This window comes from Eurosta solidaginis, chromosome 3 (assembly GCF_040869045.1).
Source record: "Eurosta solidaginis isolate ZX-2024a chromosome 3, ASM4086904v1, whole genome shotgun sequence".
Taxonomy (NCBI): domain Eukaryota; kingdom Metazoa; phylum Arthropoda; class Insecta; order Diptera; family Tephritidae; genus Eurosta; species Eurosta solidaginis.
Window position 1 is genome coordinate 39,736,567 of NC_090321.1, and position 19,258 is coordinate 39,755,824.

Below are 19,258 nucleotides of genomic sequence, written 5' to 3' on the forward strand. Positions count from 1 at the left end.
GGAAACGTATTTCCCACACTTCAATCATCACCAAATGTTGGCTATAGGTTCCTTCGATCAACACGAAGGTTTTAGCATAAAAATAATTTCAATATATAAAAGGGACATGACACCTCCCATAAAATTAGAATTTTTGGTACTGCATAACTCTGAGGGTATATATGCCAGAACATTGAAATTCAGTAAGGAGTTATATGAGGTTAATCCTTAACACCACCAAGCAAATATGGAATTGGGATAAAGGGGCGTGGCACCTCCCATACAAATGGAATATATTATACTGCATATATCTGGATGTCGTAATGGTAGGATAATGAAAATTGGTAAGGAGCTATGTGACGTTAAGTCCTAACACCTCCAGTAAAATGTGGAATGGGGAAAAACTATGGCTGCCGTAAAAACTTAAGTTATTTTAACACCTAAAGTTTGACTGCATTGTTGAGTTTGGCTGTTATGCCTTTTGGACGTTCAGTAATCTGCCGCTGTTAAAAAAATTGTTTAAAATGTAATCAAAGCAACAATCATCAGCGGTAAAAGCAAATGTGAAGATATGCTCATTCCAAGGATCCCAATGATTCCTACAATTTTGTCATTCAATTTTAAGCTCTTACAATTTCCTGTACAGTTTTCCTTGCTTTTGCAATTACAATCAACAAAGTACAAGAACAATCACTTATTGTTGCAGGATTAAATTTAGAGGCTCCATGGTTTTACCATGGCCAGCTATGTGTTGCTTGCTCTAGAGTTGGAACGCAAGAAAATTTTTTTATCTTTTCACCGAACGAAAAAATCAAAAATATTGTGTACCCACTTGCATTACAATAAAATACAATAATAAAATGTTCTAAACGAAAATTTCGCCTAATATGCGTACAAAATTCAATTCAATTTACAGAACAATAAACTAAATTATCAACAAACAAAACAGAAAAAATAACGCAAGATTCATTCGATATCGGGCGTTACAACATACGCCGGGTATAGCTAGTTCTTAATATTGTCTCTGTTATAATTAACTTATTTTTTTGCAGTGCTGTGCGTGAAAGATCAGCACATGCATAGGAATATTTTTGTTTTTTTTTCTATTATTTGTGTACATATGTATGCCGCACGTTGTTGAATATTTAAATTTTTTTTTTTATGTTTCAATTTTTGTCTGTGGGTATTCCGTTGTAATTTTTTAGCGTTTCTTAACATTTTGTTTTTGTTTTCCTCACTAGAAGTGACTCTCAGAGAACTCCGTGAGTGTTCATTTATTTTTTTAAGTTTCGATTTTTGTTTGTCGGCATTCTTTTATAGTTTTTTAGAATTTCTTAGCATTTCGTTTTTGTTTTCCTCACTAGAAATGACTCTCAGAGAACTCCGAGAATATCCATTTATATAATCCAGAAAACGATACTGAAATATACCTGAAACGATCCCGCAATAATAGTAAAATAAAATTCCCGAAATAATACATTGATCCAGAAATTATCCTGAAGATAACCCCAAAAATAGATTGTGCTGTAATCATGCCGAATGATCGGCAAAATAGTTACAAAATCATGGGAATTTTGGAAATGCTTCTGAAACAGTCCTGCATGGATCGCCGAATAACTACGAAAACTATACCTTAGAAGAGAAGCTCGGCCTAAGATCTCTTCGGAGGTTATTACATTTATTATATTTTTTATGTATACCTCAGCTATGCAAAGATAGTTCTATAGTAATTCCGAAATAGTTCCGCAACTAAGATAAAAAAACTTTTTACATCACCATCTTAACGAACCATAAGAAAGTTCGGCGTTATAGCGATTTATTAAAATGGTTCATGATTAAAGTATACATTCCAGTAGGCGGTGGGGCTTTGAATATTTCTGCAATAGGCATATCTCACTTAAAAAGCGTATACAATCCACACACCAAGAGGATACCCCGTAAAAAATTCGCCATTAGATGACCTTCCGAAAGTACCTTTATCGCTACAAAAAGAAGAAGAAGATCAATAGAAGAATGCGAGCAGATTTTTCCGGATTTATCGGTGAAGATGTTTCTAGCGCGGTTAATTCACATTAAGATCTAACTGTTACCCAGAACGTGGCACCCCCTTTTTGGAACAAATAACTCCAGTTTAGTCTTCCATATTATTAGCTGCTTGTGTAATGTGTATGAATATATAATTTCATACAAATCTATTAAGCCGTAATAGCGTGTTTAATCTATACAGCCAAACATGTGGCTATATAAACATCCAAGCACACATATGTGTTATGCAGCGCAGTACGGTGCAGTGAAATAACTCCCAAATGAAATAACTCCCATGAAATAACTCCCAATGAAATAAGTTCCAATAAAAATGAAATAACTCCCAAAGAAGGAAATGAAATAACTTCCAATATTTGCCAGCTATTTCATAATGAAACCACAAGTCCCAAAAAAAAAATGAAATAACTCCCAAATCAAATAAGTCCCAAAAAATGAAATAAATCGCAAATAAAAATTTGAAATGGTATCTTTACACTATATAATCAGTTACAATGAGATTTGAAAAATACAGCAAACTATTATGTACATATGTAAAAGTTACAATTACAACAAAACTTGAATAGTGTCGTCGAAGTAAACGTAACTTATTTTAAAAAATCGCATTTTTTTTAATGAAATTAACATAATTTATTAAAAGTTAAAAATAAAAGGAATAAGTCTGCCTAGAATATGGCTACCGCCACGGTTATACCACACACCCGGACTTGGCATGGCGTAGTCCAGGGTTATTTTTTATAAGCGCGGCCAAGGCCGCTTATGCAGGAAGGTGTCCTACGCAGAATTACTGTGCATCGCGCGATTTTTTATTCCAAATTTTCTATTTTTTTGTAAAAGAAATAAATAGAGTTGAATGAAAAAGGTCCATTTTCCTCGTTGGTACTATTTAAAAATTTTTCATTCATTGGAACAATTTAAAGCATCTGGTACCACCAAGCAAGCAGTGAATTAGATAAAATGGCTGTATGCTTGTGTTCGCGGAAAGTAAACAAATAAATCATTAAATTTTACAATAATACGCAAATTTAAACAAATGAAAATAGTTGATTGTGGTTTTATAAACATTATAAAGTGTACTTATGTATAAAATTCTTGTGAAAGTGTTCGTATGTAGATAAAAAGTGATAGTTATACCATGGTAACTTTAACTACTAATTACTAGTAAATTGTTTACAACAATTAAAAATTGCTTACTGATTCTCGTTGGGGAACTCCCTGAGAACCTATGTGCAAAATCTCAAAGTTTGAACCCCTTTGGTTTACGAATAAAACCAATTGGTCCTTAATGTATAGCCGACCCATAGAAACTGTTAGAGGAACGTCAAAGTTTGATAAAATTGTATTTTTAAGAAAATGAAATTACTCCCAACAAAAATGAGATAACTCCCAATGCCTGAATTACAAACAATAAAGTAAGTTCCAATAAAAATGAAATAACTCCCAATCTCAAAAAATTATGAAATAACTCCCAAAGAAATTTTATTGGGGATTATTTTATTTGGGAGTTATTTCATTACGAAATAATTACCAGCACAAATTATGAAATAAGTCCCAATGAATTGGGAGCTATTTCATAATGAAACAAGCCCCAATTTGTATGGAAAATATTTGTGAGTTAACAATTTTTGTTGTTATATCGGCCTACTGATTTGTAAGGTTGCGGGTTCGAATCGAGCTCAAGGCCTAACAATAATTTTTTTTATCATTATTATTGTTATGATAATTTTTTTCTTAATTGAAAAAATTTTTAAATTAGAATAGAAGAAAGAAAAAATTTTGACAACTGCCAAAGCTCGTTGTATAGATCCATTTCGGGAACTGCTAAATTCCTTCATCGGCAACGTTTAGGCGCCGCTGCTATAACCATTCAGCCATCACAGCGGTTTTTTGTTTGTCTTCATTAATCCTACTTCTATTCTGGTTCGTGCCAATTGATATTCACAACACTGCGACATCTGTTGCAGAATGGATGTGAAAATTGGACTTGTTTGATGGCAATGCTGCCAAAGTGTCATATTTTATTGACACTTTTTCCCCGTGCTCTGGGATGTATTAACAATTTTTGTTGTTATATCGGTCTACTGATTTGTAAGATCGCGGGTTCGAATCGAGCTCAAGGCCTAACAATAATTTTTTATACCTTTCATGAAAATGAAATGGTATATTAATTTCGTCACGAAACCGAAAATTGTAAGTCCTTAAAGGAAAATAGATAGACCCACCATTAAGTATACCGAAATAATCAGGTTGAAGAGCTGAGTTGATTTAGCCATGTCCGTCTGTCCGTCTGTCCGTCTGTCTGTTTGTATGCAAACTAGTCCCTCAATTTTTGAGATATCTTGATAAAATTTGGTGAGCGGGTGTATTTGGGTGTCCGATTAGACATTTGTCGGAACCGACCGGATCGGACCACTATAGCATATATCTTCCATACAACCGATTTTTCAGAAATAGAGGATTTTTGTAATATCTTACCCAATTTAACAGATTGAAGCTTCAAACTTCACCATATACTTTCGTATATTGCACGTATTGTTGCCTGAAAAAATTGATGAGATCGGTCGTATATATAGTATATATCCCATACAACCGATTGTTCAGATAAGGAACTTTTCGTAATTACTGCCCTATTTTAAGAGCTAGAGGCTTCAAATTTCAACGAATGCTTACGTATATAGCATATATTGTTGTCTGAAAAAATCATAAAGATCGGTGGTATATATAGTTTATATATGGTGGTATATATAGTATATATATATAGTATATATATATATATATTTTTGCAAATTTTAGCCCCATTTTAAAAGCTAGAAGCTTCAAATTTCACAGAATACTTACGTATATAGCATATATTGTTGTCTGAGAAAATCATAGAGATCGGTTGTATATATAGTATATATCTCATACAACCGATTGTTCAGATAAGAAACTTTTCGCAATTTCTACCCCATTTTAACAGCTATAAGCTTCAAATTTCACCGATTGCTTACGTATATAGCATATATTGTTGTCTAAAAAAATCATAGAGATCGGTTGTATATGTAGTATATATCTCATACAACCGATTGTTCAGATAAGAAACTTTTCGCAATTTCTACCCCATTTTAACAGCTATAAGCTTCAAATTTCACCGATTGCTTACGTATATAGCATACATTGTTGCCTAAAAAAATCATAGAGATCGGTTGTATATATAGTATATATCTCATACAACCGATTGTTCAGATAAGAAACTTTTCGCAATTTCTACCCCATTTTAACAGCTATAAGCTTCAAATTTCACCGATTGCTTACGTATATAGTATGTATTGTTGTGTCAAAAAATCATAGAGATCGGTGATATATATAATATATATATGATGGTATATATAGTATATATATATATAGTATATATATTTTTTTTTGCGATTTTTGCCTCATTTTAACAGCTATAAGCTTCAAATTTCACCAAATGCTTACGTGTATAGCATATATTGATGTCTGAAAAAATCATTGAGATCGGTGGTATACATAGTATATATCTCATACAACCGATTGTTCAGATAAGAAACTTTGCGCAATTTCTGCCCCGTTTTAACAGCTAGAAGCTTCAAATTTCACAAAATGCTTACGTGTATAGCATATATTTATGTCTGAAAAAATCATAGAGATCGGTGGTATATATATTATATACTTCATATAAACTGTCATTTTTGCCCCTTTTTTACGGCTAGAAGCTTCAAAATTCATCAAATTTCATCAAATAGTTACGTTTACGTCAAATATTTTTGAAAGACGTGATTCGTAGTCATAGTTTTTACATGCAGACCACAAAAAACGTGAAGCTTTGCATCCCCACACAGATTACCTACCTATTTTTATACCTTTCATGAAAATGAAATGGTATATTAATTTCGTCACGAAACCGAAAATTGTAAGTCCTTAAAGGAAAATAGATAGACCCACCATTAAGTATACCGAAATAATCAGGTTGAAGAGCTGAGTTGTTTTAGCCATGTCCGTCTGTCCGTCTGTCCGTCTGTCCGTCTGTCTGTTTGTATGCAAACTAGTCCCTCAATTTTTGAGATATCTTGATAAAATTTGGTGAGCAGGTATATTTGGGTGTCCGATTAGACATTTGTCGGAACCGACCGGATCGGACCACTATAGCATATATCCTCCATACAACCGATTTTTCAGAAAAAGAGGATTTTTGTAATATCTTACCCAATTTAACAGATTGAAGCTTCAAACTTCACCATATACTTTCGTATATTGAACATATTGTTGCCTGAAAAAATTTATGAGATCGGTCGTATATATAGTATATATCCCCCACAAACGATTGTTCAGATAAGGAACTTTTCGTAATTACTGCCCTATTTTAAGAGCTAGAGGCTTCAAATTTCAGCGAATGCTTACTTATATAGCATATATTGTTGTCTGAAAAAATCATAAAGATCGGTGGTATATATAGTATATATATGGTGGTATATATAGTATATATATATAGTATATATATATATATTTTCGCAAATTTTAGCCCCATTTTAACAGCTAGAAGCTTCAAATTTCACCGAATATTTACTTATATAGCATATATTGTTGTCTGAAAAAATCATAGAGATCGGTTGTATATATAGTATATATCTCATACAACCGATTTTTCAGATAAGAAACTTTTCGCAATTAAAAAAAAAAAAAAAAAAAAAACTTTTCACAATTTCTACCCCATTTTAACAGCTATAAGCTTCAAATTTCACTGATTGCTTACGTATATAGCATATATTGTTGTCTGAAAAAATCATAGAGATCGGTTCTATATATAGTATATATCTCATACAACCGATTGTTCAGATAAGAAACTTTTCGCAATTTCTACCCCATTTTAACAGCTAGAAGCTTCAAATTTCACCAACTGCTTACGTGTATAGCATATATTGATGTCTGAAAAAATCATTGAGATCGGTGATATACATAGTATATATCTCATACAACCGATTGTTCAGATAAGAAACTTTGCGCAATTTCTGCCCCGTTTTAACAGTTAGAAGCTTCAAATTTCACAAAATGCTTTCGTATATAGCACATATTGTTGTCTGAAAAAATCATAGAGATCGGTGGTATATATATTATATACTTCATATAAACTGTCATATTGACCCCTTTTTTACGGCTAGAAGCTTCAAGATTCATCAAATTTCATCAAATAATTACGTTTACGTCATATATTTTTGAAATACGTGATTCGTAGCCATAGTTTTTACATGCAGACCACAAAAAACGTGAAGCTTTGCATCCTCACACAGATTACCTACCTATTTTTTATTTTATATTTATCTTCAAATAGTTACGTTTTCGTCATATATTTTTGAAATACGTGATTCGTAGTCATAGTTTTTACACGCAGACCACAAAAAACCTGAAACTTTGCATCCTCACACAAAGTACCTACCCGTTTTTTATTTTATATTTATCTTAAAAATCGTTAAGGTATGTAGATCTGTTCACTATATATTTCTTATCTTATACATCCGATTATTCGGAGATTACGAACGGGATAAGATTATTGTTCAGCCCCATTCATGAAAGGTATGAAGTCTTCGGCACAGCCGAAGACAGTCCCGTTCTTACTTGTTTATTTTATATTTATCTTCAAATAGTTACGTTTTCGTCATATATTTTTGAAATACGTGATTCGTAGTCATAGTTTTTACACGCAGACCACAAAAAACCTGAAACTTTGCATCCTCACACAAAGTACCTACCCGTTTTTTATTTTATATTTATCTTAAAAATCGTTAAGGTATGTAGATCTGTTCACTATATATTTCTTATCTTATACATCCGATTATTCGGAGATTACGAACGGGATAAGATTATTGTTCAGCCCCATTCATGAAAGGTATGAAGTCTTCGGCACAGCCGAAGACAGTCCCGTTCTTACTTGTTTATTTTATATTTATCTTAAAAATCGTTAAGGTATGTAGATCTGTTCACTATATATTTCTTATCTTATACATCCGATTATTCGGAGATTACGAACGGGATAAGATTATTGTTCAGCCCCATTCATGAAAGGTATGAAGTCTTCGGCACAGCCGAAGACAGTCCCGTTCTTACTTGTTTTATCATTATTATTGTTATGATAAATTTTTTCTTAATTGAAAAAAATTTTAAATTAGAATAGAAGAAAGAAAAAATTTAGACAACTGCCAAAGCTCGTTGTATTTGGGAGTTATTTCATTTTTTGTTGTGAGTTATTGCATTTGGGAGTTATTTCACTGCACCACGCAGCACTTCTGCGCTGCTCTGACCAACAAATGCATATGTATGTATACACTTGTGTGCTAGTTCATTTGACTGCCTTTATAGGATGTAGCTGTCGAGTTTGTTCGTAAATTTCAGTGCCACATTGTGCAATCTGGTGATATATTTTTAAATACCTTCATGTTCAGTTTGAGTCTTGAAACTGAGAACTAAATTCATAAATCTGGTAATGGGTTCATATTCGCCTGGCCAAAGCTTTGGAAAACGAATTTGTACTTTGAAAAGCGACTTTGAAGGTGGCAAATGTAAGTTTCGAGATATAACATAAAAAATGTTATTAACCAGTAATCAGCAATTCATTGAGATACAATATTATAGAATATCTCTTGACGATAGCATAAAAGCGGCTTTTTGCTTTCAATGTCGTACTTGGAACACGTTTTAACAGCTTTCTCAAAGATAAAACGAAAGCACGACATTTTTTTGTTTATTAAATTCATTACAACGGGTTAGGGGGCTTAGAATATATCCGCGGCAGGTACGACTGTCGTAAAAGGCGATTAAAATACCAAATTGATTCAAGGGGTTGTATGATGCAACTTTTTCAAAGTGTTTCCAGAGCAATTTGTAGCTTCTAAAAACCAACTATCAACCTCACCTACCGTGGCAAATCCTGTATCTTTAACAGCCAAGGCTCTGGTGATCCAAAGTTGTTCATGGATCTAGGGAACGGGAGGGTTGTATTGCCTAGAAGCTTTCATGTGGTCATACTAAATCGTCCTCGGGCTAGTACCTTAATGGTCACCGGAACCTACCGGATCTGCATCGGGCAAAGGACCATCAACATTGATAAATCTCACCCAAACCGTCGGGAGTATCGTTATCGCTACAACAATAACAGCAACAACAGTTAAGGGTATACGCAATATATATTCGGTAATTTTTGAAACGATTTTAATATATGATACCTTGAACTTAACTTTGCCAATACCATCAAATATTTTATTTAAACAATAAAAAGTTTTGAAGAACTAAGGATAAAATATTGCCTCTAAATTAAAAACATAGGAACTCACATATGTCGCTTTCTTAGGAACTAGACTATTCGCCATCTAATTTTCACGTTTATCTTTTATTTTGTGCTTTCTTCTACACCTGTTTCAATTTATATTCAGAAAGTTCCAATTCATATTCAAAAAATTAGAGTTGATATTTACAAAATGACAATTCATATTCAGAATTTTATTTCATTTTCAGAAAATTAAAATTCATATTCAAAAAATTCCAGTCAAAATGCAAAATTTTGATTTCATATTCAGAAAATTACAATTAATATTCAGAAAATTGCAATTCATATTGAGAAAATTTCAGTTAATATTCAGAAGTTCCATTTCACATTTACACCTTTATCAGCTTAAATTCAGAAATTTCAAATTCATATTCAGAAATTTCCATGTAATATTCGGAAAGTTGCAACTCATATTCGTATTCGGAAATTTAAATTTAATATTAAGAAAATTACAATCCAAATTCAGCAAGTTTCACTGTACTTTTGTAAATTTTATTTTGACTACATAGAAGCAAAGCGGCGGTGGAAGCGTGCTCCGTCTACCATGCCAATGTTTCTGTAAGATTTATACGGTCCACGTTCATTGTAAAAGATTAACACAAAAACAAGTAAAAACCTTTACTGAAAGAAAAAGATTGGTAAAATCAACCGAAATACGGTTCAATTCAACCGAAATGTCTCTCAATTTTTATCCATCGCAACAAGATGTTGAATCAACTGTGCACAAATCGTTGATTCGCAATTGACCGTTTTAGTAGTCAAATAAACAAAAAAAGTTGTTTCATTATACTTTACCCATAGTTTCGTTAAATTAACAATTATTACTGTCGCTCTAAGAATACCAATAAAAACTGTTAATATGAAAGGGATTTCTGTTCATTCGAAATGACCAGCGTAAACTGTTAAATTAACTGTGTTTGTTGTCGAAATGACACTGACAGTGAAATCTATTGAAATATCAGATATTTCTGTTTTTTTCTAGATTAATAGCGTAAACATTTACATCAACAGAGTTTTCTGTTCATAACTATGACATTAATACCTCTGGAAAATATAAAAGCCGGATAAATATATTTTTAAACTTACGTAGTTTTTTTTTTTTATTTGTATAAATTACACATAAGCACATTTCATTTCTAACGATTTTATTGCTATATTTAGTAATATTAATTAAAATAATAATAATTTAAATCTGAATTCAAATAAACAAAACTTGTTCGAATTACCATCGGAAGCTTTGTACAAATTTGTGTTGCCATATATGTATATACGTTATGTGAATACATAAATACGCATGCTTTCTACATATATATATGTATATATTCTACATACATATTCACATACGCGTTACTACATTACTTACTTACTTAATTGGCGCTTAACCATCTAAACGGTTATGGCCGTCCAACAAGGCGCGCCAGTCGCTCCGCCAACCGGCGCCAATTGGTCACACCAAGGGAGTTTAAATCGTTTTTCACCTGGTCCTTTCAACGGAGTGGGGGCCGCCCTCTACCTCTGCTTCCACAGGCGGGTTCCGATAGAAACACTTTCTTGGCCGGAGCATCATCTTTCATTCGCATAACATGGCCTAGCCAGCGCAGCCGCTGCGTTTTAATTCGGTGGACTATGTTGATGTCTGCGTATAGCTCGTACAGCTCATCATTAAATCTTCTTCGGTACTCGCCATCGCCAACGCGTAGAGGTCCATAAATCTTTGGAAGAACTTTTCTCTCGAACACTCCCAAAGCCGTTTCATCTGCTGTTGTCATGGGCCATGCTTCTGCCCCATATAGCAGGACGGGTACAATAAGTGACTTGTAGAGTATGATTTTCGTTCGCCGAGAGAGGACTTTACTTTTCAATTGCCTACCTAGTCCAAAGTAGCATTTATTAGCAAGATTGATTCTTCGCTGGATTTCAGTGCTGTTATTATTCCTAGTGTTGATGCCGGTTCCCAAATAAACGAAGTCTTTTACTATTTCGAAATTATGGCTGCCAACAGTAGCGTGGTTGCCAAGGCGCGTATGCGCTGACTCTTTACTCGATGACAGCAGGCACTTCGTTTTGTCCTCATTCACCATCAAACCCATCTTTACCGCTTCCTTTTCCAGTTTGGAGTAAGCAGAACTAACAGCTCGGGTGTTTAAGCCGATATTAACAATGTCATCAGCATATGCCATTAATTGAATGCTTTTATAGAATATTGTTCCAGTGCGGTTAATTTCTGCAGCTAGTATAATTTTCTCCAGCATCAAATTAAAGAAATCGCACAATAGGGGGTCACCCTGTCTGAAACCTCGTTTAGTTTCGAACGGCTCGGAGAGGTCCTTCCCAACTCTGACTGAGCTGATGGTGTTGCTCAACGTCATTTTGCACAGCTGTATAAGTTTTGCGGGGAAACCAAATTCAGACATAGCGGCATATAGGCAGCTCCTTTTCGTGCTGTAGTAGGCGGCTTTAAAGTCGACGAAGAGGTGATGTGTGTCGATTCTCTTTTCACGGGTTTTATCCAAGATTTGGCGCATTGTGAAAATCTGGTCGATGGTATATTTACCAGGTCTGAAGCCGCATTGGTAAGGTCCAATCAGCCGGTTCACGGTGGGCCTCAATCTTTCGCACAATGCACTTGAAAGCACCGTATATGCGATATTAAGGAGGCTGATTCCACGATAGTTGGTGCATTATGCAGTATCCCCCTTCTTATGGACTGGGCAAAGAACAATTAGATTTCAACCGTCGGGCATGCACTCGTCCGTCCATATTTTTCTAAGAAGCTGCTGCATGCGCTTTACCAACTCCTCGCCGCCGTACTTGAATAGCTCCGCAGGCAATCCATCAGCGCACACGGCCTTTTTGTTTTTCAATCTGGTTATTGCGATTCTAAATTCATCATAATCGAGCGGGGGGACATATATTCCATCATCATCGATTGCGGGATCGGGTGCTTCATCTCTGCGAGGTGAATTGCTGCCTTCATTTAGGAGAGCAGATATGTGTTCGCTCCATAATCTGAGCACTATGTGGACATCAGTTACAAGGTCGCCATTTTCGTTCCTACAGAAGTTTGCCCCGGTCTTAAAACCTTCCGTCTGTCGCCGTATTTTTTGGTAAAATTTTCGGGCGTTATTCCTGGTGGCTAGCAGCTCAAGCTCCTCGCACTCACGCCTTTCTGCTTCTGCTTTTTTCTTCCTGAAAAGGCATCTCGCTTCCCTTTTCAACTCACGATAGCATTCACACACTGCTCTTGTCGCGCTCGCTTTTAACGTAGCCCTGTAGGCAGCGTCTTTCCTTTCGGTTGCAACGCGGCATTCTTCATGGTACCAGTTGAATTTTCGTGGCCACCGGTAACCAATTTTCTCCTCGGCGGCAGTACGAAGTGCTTTGGAGATATGCTCCCACTGCTCCTGTATTCCTTCAGGATGAGTTGTGCTCTTAGAGAGCAGGTGTGAGAGTCGAGTTGCGAAATCAATGGCAGTCTGCTCTGATTGAAGCTTTTCGACGTCTAGCTTTCCTGTTTTTTTTTTTTTTTGTTATTGTTCCTTGGCTTTAGCCGTGCTGAGACGGGTGCGTATTTTGGCTGCAACGAGATAATGGTCCGATTCGATGTTAGGTCCTCGGATCGTGCGCACATCTAAAACACTGGAGGCATGCCGTCCGTCTATCACAACGTGATCGATCTGATTGCGAGTATTTCGATCAGGAGAGAGCCATGTAGCTTGATGTATCTTTTTATGCATGAACCTCGTGCTGGATATGACCATGTTTCGAGCACCGACAAAGTCAATCAGCCTCAGTCCGTTAGGAGAAGTTTCATTGTGTAGGCTGAACTTTCCGACTGTAGGGCCAAAAAAAACCCTTCTTTGCCCACCCTGGTGTTAAAGTCGTCAAGCACGAATTTTATATCTTGACGGGGACAGCGCTCGTATGTGCGTTCTAATTGTTCATAAAAAGTGTCTTTCACCTCATCGTCTGTCTCCTCTATCGGCGCATGGGCACAGATGAATGATATATTAAAAAATTTTGATTTTATTCGGATAGCGGCGAGACGCTCGTCCACAGGTGTGAACGCTAGAATTTGGCGACAAAGTCTCTCTCCCACCACGAATCCGACGCCGAAACTGCGCTTATTGGTATGGCCACTCCAATAGATGTCATAATTTTTGATCTTCTTTCTTCCTTGCTTCGTCCAACGCATTTCTTGGATGACGGTGATGTCAGATTTTGCTTTGACGAGGACATCAATCAGCCGGGCATCTACACCAATCCCATTAAGGGAGCGAACGTTCCAGGTGCATGCCCTCAATTCATTGTCCTTCAAACGTTTGTCATGGTCGTCATCAATAGAGAGTGTATTTATGCGAGGCTTGTTGTTATATTTCATTGGAGTATGGTTTTACGTGGCGGGTCCCAAGACCAGCGCACAACCCGCTCAGCGGGGGTGAAAATATTATTTGCACGTTTATATAGCGAGCCGCTTGCTCCAAGACAGACGCCCGCTTACAGCCGCACCTAGATGTGTACAGACGCTGCCGATGAGATCTCCCCCCGGCTAGCCCTTAAACCGATTATGTCAGAGTGGCCTAGCCAGGTTGTCGCCTTCTCACATTAGCTCATCGCTAAACGAATGTTTAGCGGCTACCCAGAGGATACTTGGCCGCAAGCGACCGGCAGTAGTGAGCTGCTTGGACCGCATGCAAAAGAATCGCGCGGTCAGAAGCTTTCCCCACTTTCGTGGACTTCTACACACGGCTCCACCCTCCACGCGTTAGTACATGCTCTAGCGAAAATAAGAGCATGTACCGTGTGTTATACCACATTGGCGTCGGTTTCAAGAACTTTATTTCAAATTTACGATTAAATATTATACACTTTATTAATTTTGTTTTATTAAACGCCTTTCACGAAATTTTATTTATTATAATTTATTATTTAATTGATAGTTTTGAACTTCGCCGCGCGTCACTTTACTGCTTATTCTAAATTTCTTCTCTCGCATGTAGAGTTGGCACAACACGTGATTTTTTCGAACAAAACTTGTAGTATAAATGTTTGATATAACATTTTAAATAGAGAACTTGTAAGCTATAGAAAAGTAAAGAATACGTCGCTGGAAAGTAATTCACCATTGGAGTAACTATACATGTAATTCGGGAAGTTTAATCTTGTAATACTTTATTTTGATTTGCATTTCCCCTTTAGTTCCCCCGTAGTGTTGCAGGTTGCCACGAAACATGCCTGTCCATTCTTCCTCTGGATGGTCATCACTGCGGGGTCTTCAGTAGTGTAATAATTCAGTGTGAGTATTGCTGTTTTCTCACCTGCTATTGCAGGCAGCAGTGCGCTCATCCCGGAAATCTCTCCTCTCGATGAAAGTACCTACCGGATCAGCATCACGTCAGACGGACCCTCCTTACGGGTTAGGAAGAGTTCGCTCGATGTGACTTTCTGTGCTGGAGGTTTGTCTGTAAGACGCGCATCATCATATATATACCCCTCCAGCATATCCGCCGTGACGTCTACGTAATTTTCTTGCCTTTTGGTTACCATTTGGGCTTTTTAAACGGTTTTATTTAGCTTGACTTGACAGGCTGGTTGGCTGGCTTGCACGAATTTTGAAATTGAAATTTAAGTAACTTCCCGAAAAGCTATTTGGAATATAGTTCAGAACCCGATGACAATGCAATAATAAGAAAAAAATCGCCGCTAGGTGTCGCAAGGATCGAGATTTTCACAAAAATCGTATTTGTGGTCCGATTTGGCTCATATTTGGAACGCATAATACATACATGAAGAGACAGCGACATATGAAAAAAAATCGACGCTAGGTGGCGCAAGGATCGAGATATTCAAAAAAATCCTATTTGTGGTCTGATTTGGCTCATATTTGGAACACATAATACATACAAGAATAGAAAGCGACCTATGAAAAAATCGCCGCTAGGTGGCACAAGGATCGAGATATTTACAAAAATCGTATTTGTGTTCCGAGTTGGTCCATATGTGGAACACATAATACATACATGAATAGAAAGCGAACTATGATGTCCGATTTTGCTCATATTTGGAGCAAATATTACACACAGTCCGGTAGAAATGACATCAAAATAACTTGGAGTTGGAGGAGGGACAAGCATACGTGGCGCAGAGTCAAGTAAAGTCTTTGGCAGGATTATGTATTGAGGACTTACATTGTAACAAATTGTCAGGAAAGAGTCCTTGTAATAATGAGTCAGTAAATGAACTAAATAGAATAGGAAATAATAGGCAATTAAATAAAGACTAAAAACTTGAAAATAAAATTAAAAAATTTTTAAGTTAAAGCGTTTTATTGAAAACAATACTTACATGAAGTAATAATAATACTAAAAGCTAGAAAATAATTAGGTAGGTCCTAGGTACTAGTCATCACGCTCTTCATCAATCTAGGGCATTGATCAGACAATTAAATAAAAGCGTTGGACGCGTCAAATTTCTATCAATAGTCATACATAAGACCAACTGAACCCTAATCAAGTTATGATACGCCTCACATTTTTAGAAATTTCACGCGCCCAACGCTTTTATTTAATTGTCTGATCAACGCCCTAGATTGATGAAGAGCGTGATGACTAGTACATAGGACCTACCTAATTATTTTCTAGCTTTTAGTATTATTATTACTTCATGTAAGTATTGTTTTCAATAAAACCGTTTAACTTAAAAATTTTTTTTTTTTAATTATTTTATTTAAAATAAGGAAGAAGTTAGTGAAATTTACAACCAAATTTTAATTAAATTTGATTTTTATTTACAAACCAGATCTGATTTAACTTTCTCTATATTTAATGTGTATGAAAATATTTAACTAATATTTTCAAAAATATTGCTTCACGAACGATATATGAAACGAAACCGGATTTTTCACATTCCAACCATTTTTTCTCCGATATTTAGGTACTCGTCAAATCTTGATTTTGTTGTTGTTGTTGATGTTTATCTCTAAAATTATATTTATGTATAATAATAATTGATGTTGCTGCCTAAAATTTATGTTATTGATGTTGTTGGCGTTGTTGACGTTTTCGGTGTTACTGCTGTGACAGAAAAAATATAACTTTATAAATAAATACTAAGTAAATAAAAAAATTACAAAACAACTCAAACTTTTATGCTTTCGGAAAAATCAACATTAAAAAGGATGTTTTTATTAACTTATTAGATTCGTTCGTGCAGTGAAAATTCGTAAAAACTTGAACAAAATGTTACTAATTTTGGAAAAATTCTGTTCATTCAAACAAAACTTTTGCAACAACAGGGCGCAAGTTTGCATTTGACTTGGAGGAGAATTTGCAAATTGTACCCTATAAATAGGTGTCCCGGTATCGCATACGTTTTTGCAGTGTTATGTACATTAAATTCAAAAAATGTTTTTTTTGTTTTACAAATTTGTGTGTTTTCTCGATTTGGTGGTTTTCTTATTTTGGTGTTTTTTTTTAAATAAGTGGCACCACCGTGATAAGTACAAAGTAGAGAGCGCAGTGAACGTAAAATTAGTGAACGTAAAATTCTCTTTGGAATTGGCTCATGCATTGACTGTTGTACGCTGTTGAAATGACCTGTAAAATCAGTTTTGTTAACAAAAAAATCAGTTAGACTGATAAAGAATCTGTCAATTTTAAGAATTTTGTTAACTTAAGAGCGCCAATTTCTCTTCCGTTGAAATAACTAACTAATTTGTTCACTTGACAAAGCACATGGTCGAATTAACCATAATTCGATCAATTTCGCCGAATCTCCATTAAGTCAAGAACAACAGAACAGTTTTGTTGTTTTTACTAGCACCATTTCTTTCAGTGTTAATACACATATCAAAAATGTATTATAAATGACATTGAAACTGCTATTAATGAGTATTCCACAGGGCTAGCAAGTGAGTATTCCAAGGTAGCAAGTCTATTGCGTCTGAGACCATATTCACCAATATTGAACCCAGTAGAGGCAAAATGTCTAACATAAAGTCCATTATCCCCATATATATCTTTCGCCTATCCCCCTCTATCTCCCGAATATCAAATTAAAGTTTTTGAACATAAATTCTAATTTTCTGTAGACGAAATCGAATTTCTGAATATGATATGTAACTTTCTGCACACCAATTTTGCCTTTCTGAATATCGCTTGCAACTTTCTGAATATGAAATTGAACTTCTGAAAATGAGTTGCAATTATCTGTATATCAATTGTAGTGCATATGAAATAGCACTTCAGAATATGAAACAAAGATTTCGAATACGAACTGAAATTTTCTGAAAATAAATTGAAACTTTCTGAATATAAACTGAAAATGGTGTAGAGTTGGCGATCAAGAGATATTTCAAGGTCTTTTAAAAAAAATGAGCTTCCCTAAAATGTGCTCACAACTACCGATTAGCAAATAAATTAGCAACAAGTAAGGAAGCCTAAGTTCGGGTGAAACAGTACATTACATACCCAGCTGTACACTTGAAATGCTGCTGTAATTTGTTTGTGTGCTTAATAGCGTTAAGGCTGCGAAATAATACATATACCTACATATGGTTCTATTTTGAACTAATTTTTCTTCGAGTTATGGCTCCCGAAACATAGAAAATTGCTTAGTCGTAAAAGGGGCGGTGCCACGCCCATTTTTTAAATTTGAGGTTTTTCCTATTTATTGTTATAAATCCACTTGGGAAATGAAATACCATTTATATAAAGCTATCTCTTGTAAAGATCTTGCTTATTTTATTTGTCCACGACCCTTTTAAAAATATTTTATATAAAAGTGGGCGTGGTCCTCGACCGATTTCGTTAATTTTTCTTCAAAGCATTCCTTATAGGAAAGGCAACCTCTCTGCCGAATTTTGTTACGATAGGTTTAGGTTAGGTTAGGTTGAAGTGGCTGCCTCCGCTGTCCAAGAGGAGACTCACGTAGGCCGTTGTGGCCCATTGTGCTACTATGCGGGGGCCCCTATTACCTATTTCCTTACTTCCGAAGAAGAATGTTTAGACTCCAGTGAGACTAAATCAGCGCGTTTGTCTTATGAAATGCAAGATGTGGTTTGTGTTTGCAGATTCAAGCTCCGCAAGGCCCCAAAGGAGTGTCTGTGGAGGCATTGGTACCTGGTTTTCGACAGTGCGGAACAGTGACACAGATAGAGCTCTACGCTTTTTATCTCCTCTTCGTCCCTAGAGCTGAGGCAGAAGTCATTTGTCTGAAGGCCCATATAGACACCGTGAGTGCCCATGAGACACTGACCTGTAAGAAGGCCCACTAGTGGGCTTATTGAAATACGGCTTAACAATATCACCGATTGCGATCTCTTTTAATCCAGCCTAGGCCAGATTTGCTTGGAGTAGTAGTACTACATGTAGTATATGTAGGCTCCATGGCCCATCTGGCGTTTGCTTGATCCGTGAAAAGAGATCGCAGGCAGTGTGAGATCCCGATTCCCGGCCGTTTGCCCACTGGTTCCTCTCTGGGATTCTTGTGAAAAATTTGTTGTCCCAGCAATGGGACGGTGTTGTATGGTCCAACTTAAAAAATGTTTCGGGGACCTGCTTCAGGATCCGAATGTGCCCAATCCGCAGTCCCTACATGGTTCGATAACGTTGAACCTTACCTTATTGCAGGAGGCACAGTATTTTCCATATAGAAAAGTGGGGAGAAGGAATATTATGGTTCCAAGAACTTTGGTGGGAGTGGAGGGAAGGGCACTACTAGTAAGCATTGCCGCCATCCTCTGCACTCTCGTTGCTTTGCTCTTGTTAGATTCGATATCGAGTGCCGTCCACTATACGGTGACGGTGTAGAAGAGTATGGGTCTCACCACTGCCGTGTAGATCCAATGGACGATGTGGGCCTGGAGATCCCACCTTTTTCCTATTGCCGACTTAAAAGCGTAGAGAGCCAAAGTGGCTT